Here is a 9,672-nt window from a genome sequence, read left to right on the forward strand (position 1 = left end):
GGCATCTATACTCCTTTTTTGATACACCGGGGTCAATGCATGCTCACATTGAGTAGGCACTCTCATTAAATACGCACACAAAGCTGGAATATTATGCAAATGGCAAGCAAGAGAACAGTGTATGTATGACAAGCATAATAGCAACTGGGTAGCATGTAAAGACTACTAGGTCCCCTTAATTTCTGCGAAAGGGCTTGCCTTTTTTTGGGCCGAGACATATATGTGTCCTTTACCATTGTTCAAGGACAGCCATGGACTAGCAGTGTACCTTTCAGTGCCTCTGCGTGGCAAGCCCCACAAAGCAGACCAAACCCAGTTCTGTGGCCGACGTGCTGGCAAGCAGGGCTTGAGGTGGTATGAAAAACTGGGGAGGTCTCTTAAAGGGGCGTGGCCAGTGTAATAAAGGGCGTGGCTTAACACACATAAGCTAAAAATCCGTGCTTAGCATAGTGCGCCGCCCAACTTGTATTTCCCTGTTTCTGTCATTGCATCCAGATATATGATACAACGAGTAACATCATACCTACAACAAGTCAGGACTATTGGCTTTGTCAATGGTTCTTAGTTCCATAAGATAAATAAGCAGCAACTATGGCTTGTATTTTATATTGAAAAAGCTTCCACTTAAAGCCCTGGTGAGACAACAACAATGTTGCTGCTCCTGAGTTTTAAAAAGAGAAGGGAAACCCAGAGTGGAAACGACTCTCTGTAAAGGATTTCCCTTCCCCTACAACGCTCACCTGGCATGACGTCATGCTGTAACTTATCCACTAGGGAGAAGTGTGAGCACAAGCACATCGATATGCCTGCTCTCACTGCAGTCCGGCAAAAAATGAACCGCCTGTGCCGGGGCACTAAACAGAGCTCGATAGAGACCCGTTTAGAGGCCCCGTTTACAAAATTGCCGGTGCACAGCTCTCCTTGAGACCCGGCCCTCTTAAAGCCCTGCTAGCAAGTAATGCTGGAGGATAGGGATGAGTGATCGAGCACAAGAGATCTTTGCAGGTAGAAAGCACACCTCTCCAGTGCATACACACTGCTTTACTGCATAAGCAATGAAGCAGGACCACACCAACAATTACTTTGTCACATGAATGGAAAATGCACTCTGGATAAATATTCATCTTCAATAATGCAGTGTCCTATCAAATAGAGAGAGGAACACTTGTCTAGGAAACAGATAATATAATCTATTCCTATAGTATGCCACAGGAGATGGCATTTACGTCACACAACTAGCACCCACTAGCAATTATAAACAACATGGCTGACTGATCTCAATCTTTCCAATTACTGACATACAGATATGTGTGTGTTGGAAATGGCCCACTTTTGCCTTCCTCCTGGATTTTTCCTGACCTATTTTTAATGGCTTTATACTCTGGGCACTTTACCACTGCTGATCACTGCTAAAGTGCATATGCTCTCCCTGTGTAAATATGACTGTGAATTGGTATATCCCTGATTGGCTTATTTGGTTTACCTGTTAGTCCCTATTAGTGTGGCCCGGTGCACCCAGGGCTGGTAACCCGAATGCTGCTTGTGGGCCGTTTGCACCACCCGCAGAAGCAGCTTGTAAAGGGTACCTCCGACCTGCCACTGCAGTGTCTGTGTTCAGTCCAGAACTGCCATCTTGGCTGTGAAGTGCCCACACTTCCCAGCCCCTGAACCTTCCCTTAGCATCATGTCACTCACCCCTATGGTAGGTGCATTGTGTGTGTAAGGCAGGACATGGCTTAATATGTGTAGCATGTCCTGGTAGTGAATTACCCTCCATTTTGTTTTTCACTGCTGCAAGGCTACCTGTTCTCCATAGGCTAGAATGGGCAGATTGGCTATTACATCTGATTCTCCTAACGGACTCAGGGGAAATGGTAGAAATTCGAGTTTAGTATGCCTGAGCTCAGAATTATAAAATACATCTTTTAGCAAAGTTGGTTTTAATATTCTGTGTTTGAAAATACCACTTTTAGAAAGTATGTATTTTCTTGCCTAAGCCTTCCAGTGTGCTCTGCTGTTATGTGTATTGACTGTCTGGGTTTAGAGGGGCAAGGCAGGCTGAGTCAGACCTGGGTTGAATAGAGAGATCTACATTGAGTACTGGGGAGGGGTAGCTCCTTGACCTGAATAGGGCTGTGCCTGGCAAGGTGAATGCTGGCTCCACCTCCCACTGTGCGTCTGATGGCAGACCCCCTCTTTCTGAAAGGAAGGATGCAGCCTGGTAAACAAAGTGTTCCAGGCCTGAGCAGAACTGGTTTTGGCTGGGTTCAGTGACTAGTGACTTTTGAGAAAAATACTTTTGGGGTATAAATATCCGTGCCCAAACCCCTACAATTTGGATTGGTCCTGGATGTCAAGAAGAACCTCTGTCCGTGTTACTGAAGGAATCTGCAGGAGAGGACTGTCCTTGTGCTTGTGTGCTATTTCCTGGACTGGCCTGCAGTAGTTCCCCTTGGACTTGGAGGAAGAGGGAAAAGGACTTTTGAGAGACTTTTATTTTGCTAAGCAATCACCCAAGGGCTAGAAGAGAGCTAGCCTCCTGCTGGAGTCACAGATACATCTGACTCCCCCACCAGCCTCCTGTTTCATCTAAGCGAGGATTTCTATCTGCAGGTGAGGCCCCTGTGAGTTCCAGGGCCTCTAGTTCTACTACAGAGAAGAGAGTGCTGAAATCGTCGCTAAAGCCCGTTTGCGAGCCGCCGCAGCTGAAGAGTGTAAGAAAAATCATTGCGCTGCTGCCGCCTAGCGCTCGCCAACCAAAGATCATCGCATTGCACGCTTGCGGGCCACAATGTGCTTGCTAACCCCAGAGATCATCGCATGTTTGCTAGCTTTTCGAAGACTCCCTAACCCCAGGTCATCGCATCGAGATCATCGCATCACGACATCGAAGAGCGGGGGCTGTGCGCCTGCCATTTTCCTCGCATCTCACCTGGATCGTCGCTCCCTCGTGGGGCGCCATTTTCTTTCATCGCAACAAGATTGCACATGCAACCGGATCAGCGCATCATTCTCCCTTGCGGCAAGGATTAAACGCATCACTGGCCTAGCGTGAAAAGTCTGTCGCTTTGTCCTGCACGCATCCCCAGACCGGCGCATCCTCCTCGCTTGCGACAGGGATTCAACTCATTGCCGGCCTCGTGTGAGGAAAATCATCACGACAGCCCCTTTGCGACCTTTTGTTTGTTTTGCTACGAAATCCAGGTACTTTGTAAGTAAAAGGGTCGCAGAGACCCCTGCTTTGAGCTGAACTCCTATTTGGACACTTTGAACTATTTTTACAGCATTTCAAGAGTAACCCTATTTTACAGTATTGTGGCTTTTTACCGTTATTGGTCTTGTGTTAAGTCTATATATAAGGATACTTATTTTTTATAACTACTTGTGTGGTGTCCTTTGTAGTGTCCTTCACTGTGTTACTGTGGATGATCACACATGCTTTACACACTGCCTCTGAGATAAGCCTAGCTGCTTGTGCTACGTTACCACAGGGATGAGCAGGGGTTATCAAAGGGTGTAGCCCCCTTACTCTGACTTAGGAAGAAGGGTCCCTACTTGGACTGTGGCCAGCCACTGCCAACCAGAGACCCCCATTTCTAACAGTGTGCATGCACATAGAAATAGACACATGCACACACTGTTTCTGTGACCTTGCACTGCGAATGCACGCAGATACCTGACTTACAAATGTTTGCCAGGGTCTTCAAGATTTCACGGGAATCATCACACAGCATGCGAACTCTGAAGTGCTCCTGCTGACATAAAGATGTTTTATGTAAAGCGCTTATTCTTCAACAAATACCTCTCTCTCTCTCTGTCTCTCTCTCTCTCTCTTCCTCCAATTCCACTCACATTTGGATGTATATGGATGTATTTGTAAACCTATTAGGTTTTACATCACTGCTCAGTTGCCCTCAAATGACATTTCGATCGCTGAACTATGGCTGCTTGCACATTTTTTATAATGCAGTACCAGCAGGAGTGTGAATTGCATAATCATCCGTGCTCAATTATAGCATTAAACAAGGCAGCCAGATTTGGTTTCTGCTGTTCCCTTTGCTGTTCCTGTGAGTTAGGGTTTGTAAACATAGGCATTGTTGTTTTGGTGCATTAGGAGTCATTTGTTTTGATTTCTGGTGCTACACTGCATTTTTTGTCTCTTTCTTTAACACTTACAATTTCTGACAAGAAAATAGAACACTTCTTTCAACCGCATTCTTTATAATGAGTGTCATGTATTCACTCGTGAGGTGGTATTATGTCTAATCAAAATGTATGAAATTCAATGAGGTTAATTAGTTACCGTCCTTTATAAAAATGTATTAACATAGGTCGTTTTGCCCGACGGAATTACTGAGCAGAGTCAGAGTACTGTCTAACTGATGAGCATGGGAGGTGCATCATGGGATGAGCTCTGTTTCTCCTTCGCACAGGATCGCCATTTACTATCAGCTGAATTTAACAATAAGGTACGGTAGACTATCTGAAGTGTTAATGGGTATATTCATAATTTTTATACACATGATATTAATATTTGCGTCCTGGCACTTACAAAATGTGTTACTGGAGAAAGGCAGCGGGGGGTACCCATAATGGCACATCTTAAAAACAACTTTAGAAACTGTTGGGAAGATTTAATGGCTTTTTATTAAATGCAATACCGTTAGACACGTAAATCAACTTCAAAAGAGATGGCATTAGTAAAATTCTTCTGGATTCCAGAGGAAGATTTGGCATCATCCACAAGAACACCATCAGCTGCACCACATCCATGGACATGCCATTCTCCAACATTGAACACCTGTAGTTCAAGCTCCATGTCACAACCAAATTCACCCTAAGAGGCGCTCTTAGCTACAGACCAACTTCCCCAACACCATCACGAACTTTGTTGCACAACTCACCCTCAATGCTAGCAATTGTACCCTAGTCGGAGACCTTAACTTCCTCCTAGAAGACCACACCGACCTCAACTCAAGAGCACTCATTGAAGACCTTGGAAGCCTGGGCCTCATCCAATGAGTAACGGGACCTAAATATAAATTATCCTGAGCAATTGTCCAATATACAAATGTCCACAGGTTGTGCTTTTCTCTTTATTTTCAATCTTGCATCATATCCAGGCCGTTATCATTTTCAATCTTGTTATACATCCAAATGATACTGTAGCCAGCCAACACATGTTCCCTCTGTGATGTAAATCACTGACTTCCTCAGGTCTACAAGAAATAAATGACCAACCCATAGCATCGTAGTTTAATATCCCTAACTTATTTTGACTAGTGGAACCCAAAGTAAACCTCCATGAGAACAAAACACATTATATAAAAGAAGTGTGCTATTCAAATGTTAGTCATAAGGAATCTTAATCCCCATTTTGATGATGCTACATGACCCTTGGCAGCCACTCTGGTTGCAGACTTGGTAGGTCTTCAACTTGAGCAATTAGTCTCCTCCCCTACACATATGCTCAGTCACATTCTCATTCCTATTTTTACAAATGTAACTGTGGACTATCCCTTTCAATTCCCATGGTCTGATCACTTGGTCATTCCATTTCAGATTTCTATTCATAAATCCTTACCTGTTTGTGTTCCCCGGACATATAGTTAGGACACGGAAATGGGCTAAGGTGACCCCTGTTAGTGTCACTCAGGCCTTGGCTGCCAGTCGCCCTATTCTTGATAGGTGTGATGACACAGCTAATGGGTAAGTGGAAGGCTGGATTTCTGGGGCACTGAATTAAATTGCACCATTGGCAGATAGATGTATATGAAGAACTAAGCCTATGGCTGCTTGGTTTAGTGACAACATTTCTGCTCTTTAATAGAACTGCAAGCGCTTGAAGGGCGTATGGCATACATACTTTTACACTACTAGCAAGGCGATTTATTGCTCAACTCTTAAGGCATATCACACTTGCATTAATCATGTTTGGCACAGTTTATATGCGATAAAATCACATCCACAAAGAATTCATCCTGAGAAATATTTTCAATTGTTAAGTCCTTATCCTTGTTGGATCAAGTCTCTACCACTACCCAACCATCAGAGGACGCTTGCAATGCTCTTGCACAGTTCTTTTTTGGTAAAGTAACCTCAATTCACTCTTCTTTTTTGCAGTCTTCTAGAAATGCCCCTTGCCTCACGATGTCATCAGTGAGGTCATCAGTGAGGTCATCAGTGATGTTACTGACCATGTCATGAGTGATGTAATATGTGATGTCATAAGAAGTGCATTGCAGGAGTGCAAGTTATAGTTAGCTCAGCTAACTATAACTGCTGAATTTTCCTGGTTTTGTTATGTTATGTTATGTTATGTTATGTTATGTTATGTTATGTTATGTTATAACAATTTATTGTGCACACTACTACCCAGAGGTGTCTTTGCGCTCATGGTCTACTGCTGTGAGTCAGTTACGTTTTTAGCCACCAGGGTGATTATACTCTCTCCGTTACTTGCTCATTCTGTTTTGTACGAGTGAAACCTGAGCCTAGCTATATCGTCACTGTGACTTTTGACTTTTTCATTGAATTTCAAAAAAGCCTTTTAAATGCTAATTCTTAACTATAATGTCCCTGTAACCTTTGTTTTTTTAGTGAATTTCTACGTTTTTTTAAAGTAATAGTTCTTTTTGCAAAGTAGGGTAACAGGAGTGCTTCTGGGCCCCCAAGAACACTCAGCATCCAAGAGGACTTCATCCCCCAGCCAGTAGTGAGCAAGGAGGTGCATTTGCAGAGTGGTGGTGGATGGGGGCTTGACCTCTCAATACATCTCAGCAATTCCGCTGTGAGGACTTACTGGAGGTAACAGGAAGACTTTTTGGCCCTTAAGGACACACTAGAGCCAAGGGAACTTCAACCAGCAGCGTGCCAGGAGGTATGTTTGCAGAGTGGTGGAGAAAAGGGGCATGACCTCCAAAGACCTCTCAGCAATCCTGCTGTATGAGACTTACTGGAGGTAACAGGAAGGCTTGGTGGCCCCCAAAGTCCCTTTGGAGCCAAGGGAACTTTATCCTCAAACCAGCATCGCACCAGGAGGTAAATTTGCAGAGTGGTGGAGAAAGGGTGAAGGACTGGGTTCTTTAAGACCCAGCGGTGCCAGGGCACAACACCTGAAACCTTCGTGGGTAACCTGCTCCGGCGTACGAATCACAGAGACACGGGACACTTCCTTCGACGTCAAAGATTCAAGGTTTATTTGCTGCAGGGAACACAGAGATCACGACAAGTACACCACGTGCAACTTGGGGAGACTGCTTCAAATTGGTTCTGTGGACCGCTCCTTTTATACAGTTTTTACCCATAGGATATCATTGAACACAAAAGTTTACAACCCGGTTCCCATCATTAGCCCCCAGAGGGGTCGCTTTGGTCACTTTGAAACACATGAGGTCCGGAACATAAGTGCGGAAACATTTGGCGGTTTCCAACTGTAAAAACCATCTTCCCACCATTAGCGAATTCCAATCAGCAGTAAAACAGATCGAAATAGGAACAAGGACAGGTGTAGAGGAAGACGGAGACAGTGGGGAGATCGGAAAGGGTGTAAAAGGGGAGGTAACGGGAAACACGAGATACAGGCATCAAAGGGACGTGCCTAATGAGATGCACGGCTGAGACAATAAGTCCGTGCGGCAAGATGAGCCTCGAGCGGCGCCATCTGCCTTACAGTAGCAACCCCCTCGTCATAAACACACTTACAAAGAACATGTGTCTTTCCGCAAATATCTTGGGAGTCCCAGGGTCGCGAAGCGGACAGCGTCCGTTCGCTGGCTACTTGAGGGCAAGAGACAAAATGGATGCCGTATCTAAGATGGAACCCATGGGTACAGATGAAAAACCCACATAACAAACGAACGGTTTAAGTTAGCACAGCGAAACTGCGCACACTTACTAAACTCGTCATTTGCGGTTCATAGATACCAGACTCGACCATATTCGTGCGAGTCGAAAACACCACTTACAATTGTCACGGAACCTCAGACGCTCCTTTTGCCCTCATGTAGGCAAGCACTAGTCGGAATCATATTCAATATTCATCAAACCATCGAGATGTTGCTGTAGCATAGCTCTGTCCAATCGAGTCCCCTTGGTAACAGATGGTTGTCTCATACACGTTGTAGCACAGAGGCCACATAAGGCAGGACCACACTGCACACAAAGGCAACACGTGAACAGGAACACTACAACGACTCCGATGATCATCAGAATCTTCCAACCCCAAGTCGACATCAGGCCCCAAAACCATCCAAGTAGCGTCCAATCCCCTACATCCACGTGTATGGATTCGGAGATCTTATGCAACCTCGAGATGGCTTGATAGACAGTAGGAGCATTATCTGGGATGAAAATGCAGCAGCTCGAATGGATCACCTTACATACCCCACCTCGATCTGCTAAGATGACATCTAAAACCATACGGTTTTGTAACGTCATAAGTCTCTCCGCCTGAAGTTCTGTGGTGATATTACCAAGGGCACTGGCAGTAATATTAGCTGTTGATTCTACCACCCGAGTCAACTGTCTCAGGTTCCTACTATTGACCATAGGTCCCCAAAACGGGAGGAAACCCTTGAAAAAGTCTCCTGCCTCTTGACCGGCAGTATCCTCTTCGCTAATTACGCCTCGTACAACTCTAGTCTTATGATAATCGGCATCTACAGTAAACGTCGGAGGCAACAGATTTGCAATGAAACATGAGCCCATGAAGTCAGCGGGCAACCATGTGTATGCACGATCATAACAGATAAAGTATGTACCCTTGGCAGCCAGAAACACAGGGGACGAGGACATCGGCAGAATGTAATTTTCAGTGCAAGCACTTGCTCCAAGTCGGGCTTGCGATCTTCGGCCACGACCCATAAGACAAAAATTACCAGTGTGGGGTACGACCCATATCGGAGGCGAGCTTTTAAGCTGCTTTTCGCTAGTGAACACACTATATTCACCTCTACTTAGGACTCTATAGGCTTGTACCTCTTCTTCGGGAATAAGCGAAGGATCATAGATATTACTATCTAAATCCTCTATTGCTATCGACAAAGGTTTTTGATACGAGGTAGGACCAGAGTAGGGGGAACGTGGCTCTCGAATGGGGTGGAAACCCAGTGCGCTTCGAAACATTGTTTGAAATGCTCGAGCTGACCCTTGGGAACTATACGGTAACACCAGATATGGAATTCCCTTATCCGTAGTATGTGGCATCAACCCACACACCCAACAATTAGTAGTGTTAACCACTAACTGATGCTGATGGAGGAGCTGAATAAAGGAATTGTTGCGGAATTCTACACGTCTAGCCTGCTCGTGTTCCGGTAACATATGAAAGGAATGAGGAGAAGCAGTAGAGGTAAGATTAGGGTAAGGAGTAGGAGTAGGTGTAGCAGGTAAGAAGTAAGACATCGTGTAATACACCCCACCCGCCAATAATGCAGAAGCAGTCAAAAACAATACAAACAGTTGGAATATGAAACATTTGGTACGACTGAGTTGCTGCAGCTTGAATCTGTGGACTTGAGCTCCCTCCAAATCATTCAGCTTCGAGAATGCCATTCCCTACGACCGTCCGCAACGTTTCTTGACGCACTTCGTTCTGTGCAGCAATAGTCAATCCCTAGGAGTTCCCAGGAACCGACGGCCTTTAACCTAGCGTCAAGACCTACTATCCAG

This window comes from Lissotriton vulgaris, unplaced genomic scaffold (genome assembly GCF_964263255.1).
Source record: "Lissotriton vulgaris unplaced genomic scaffold, aLisVul1.2 SCAFFOLD_702, whole genome shotgun sequence".
Lineage (NCBI taxonomy): Eukaryota > Metazoa > Chordata > Amphibia > Caudata > Salamandridae > Lissotriton > Lissotriton vulgaris.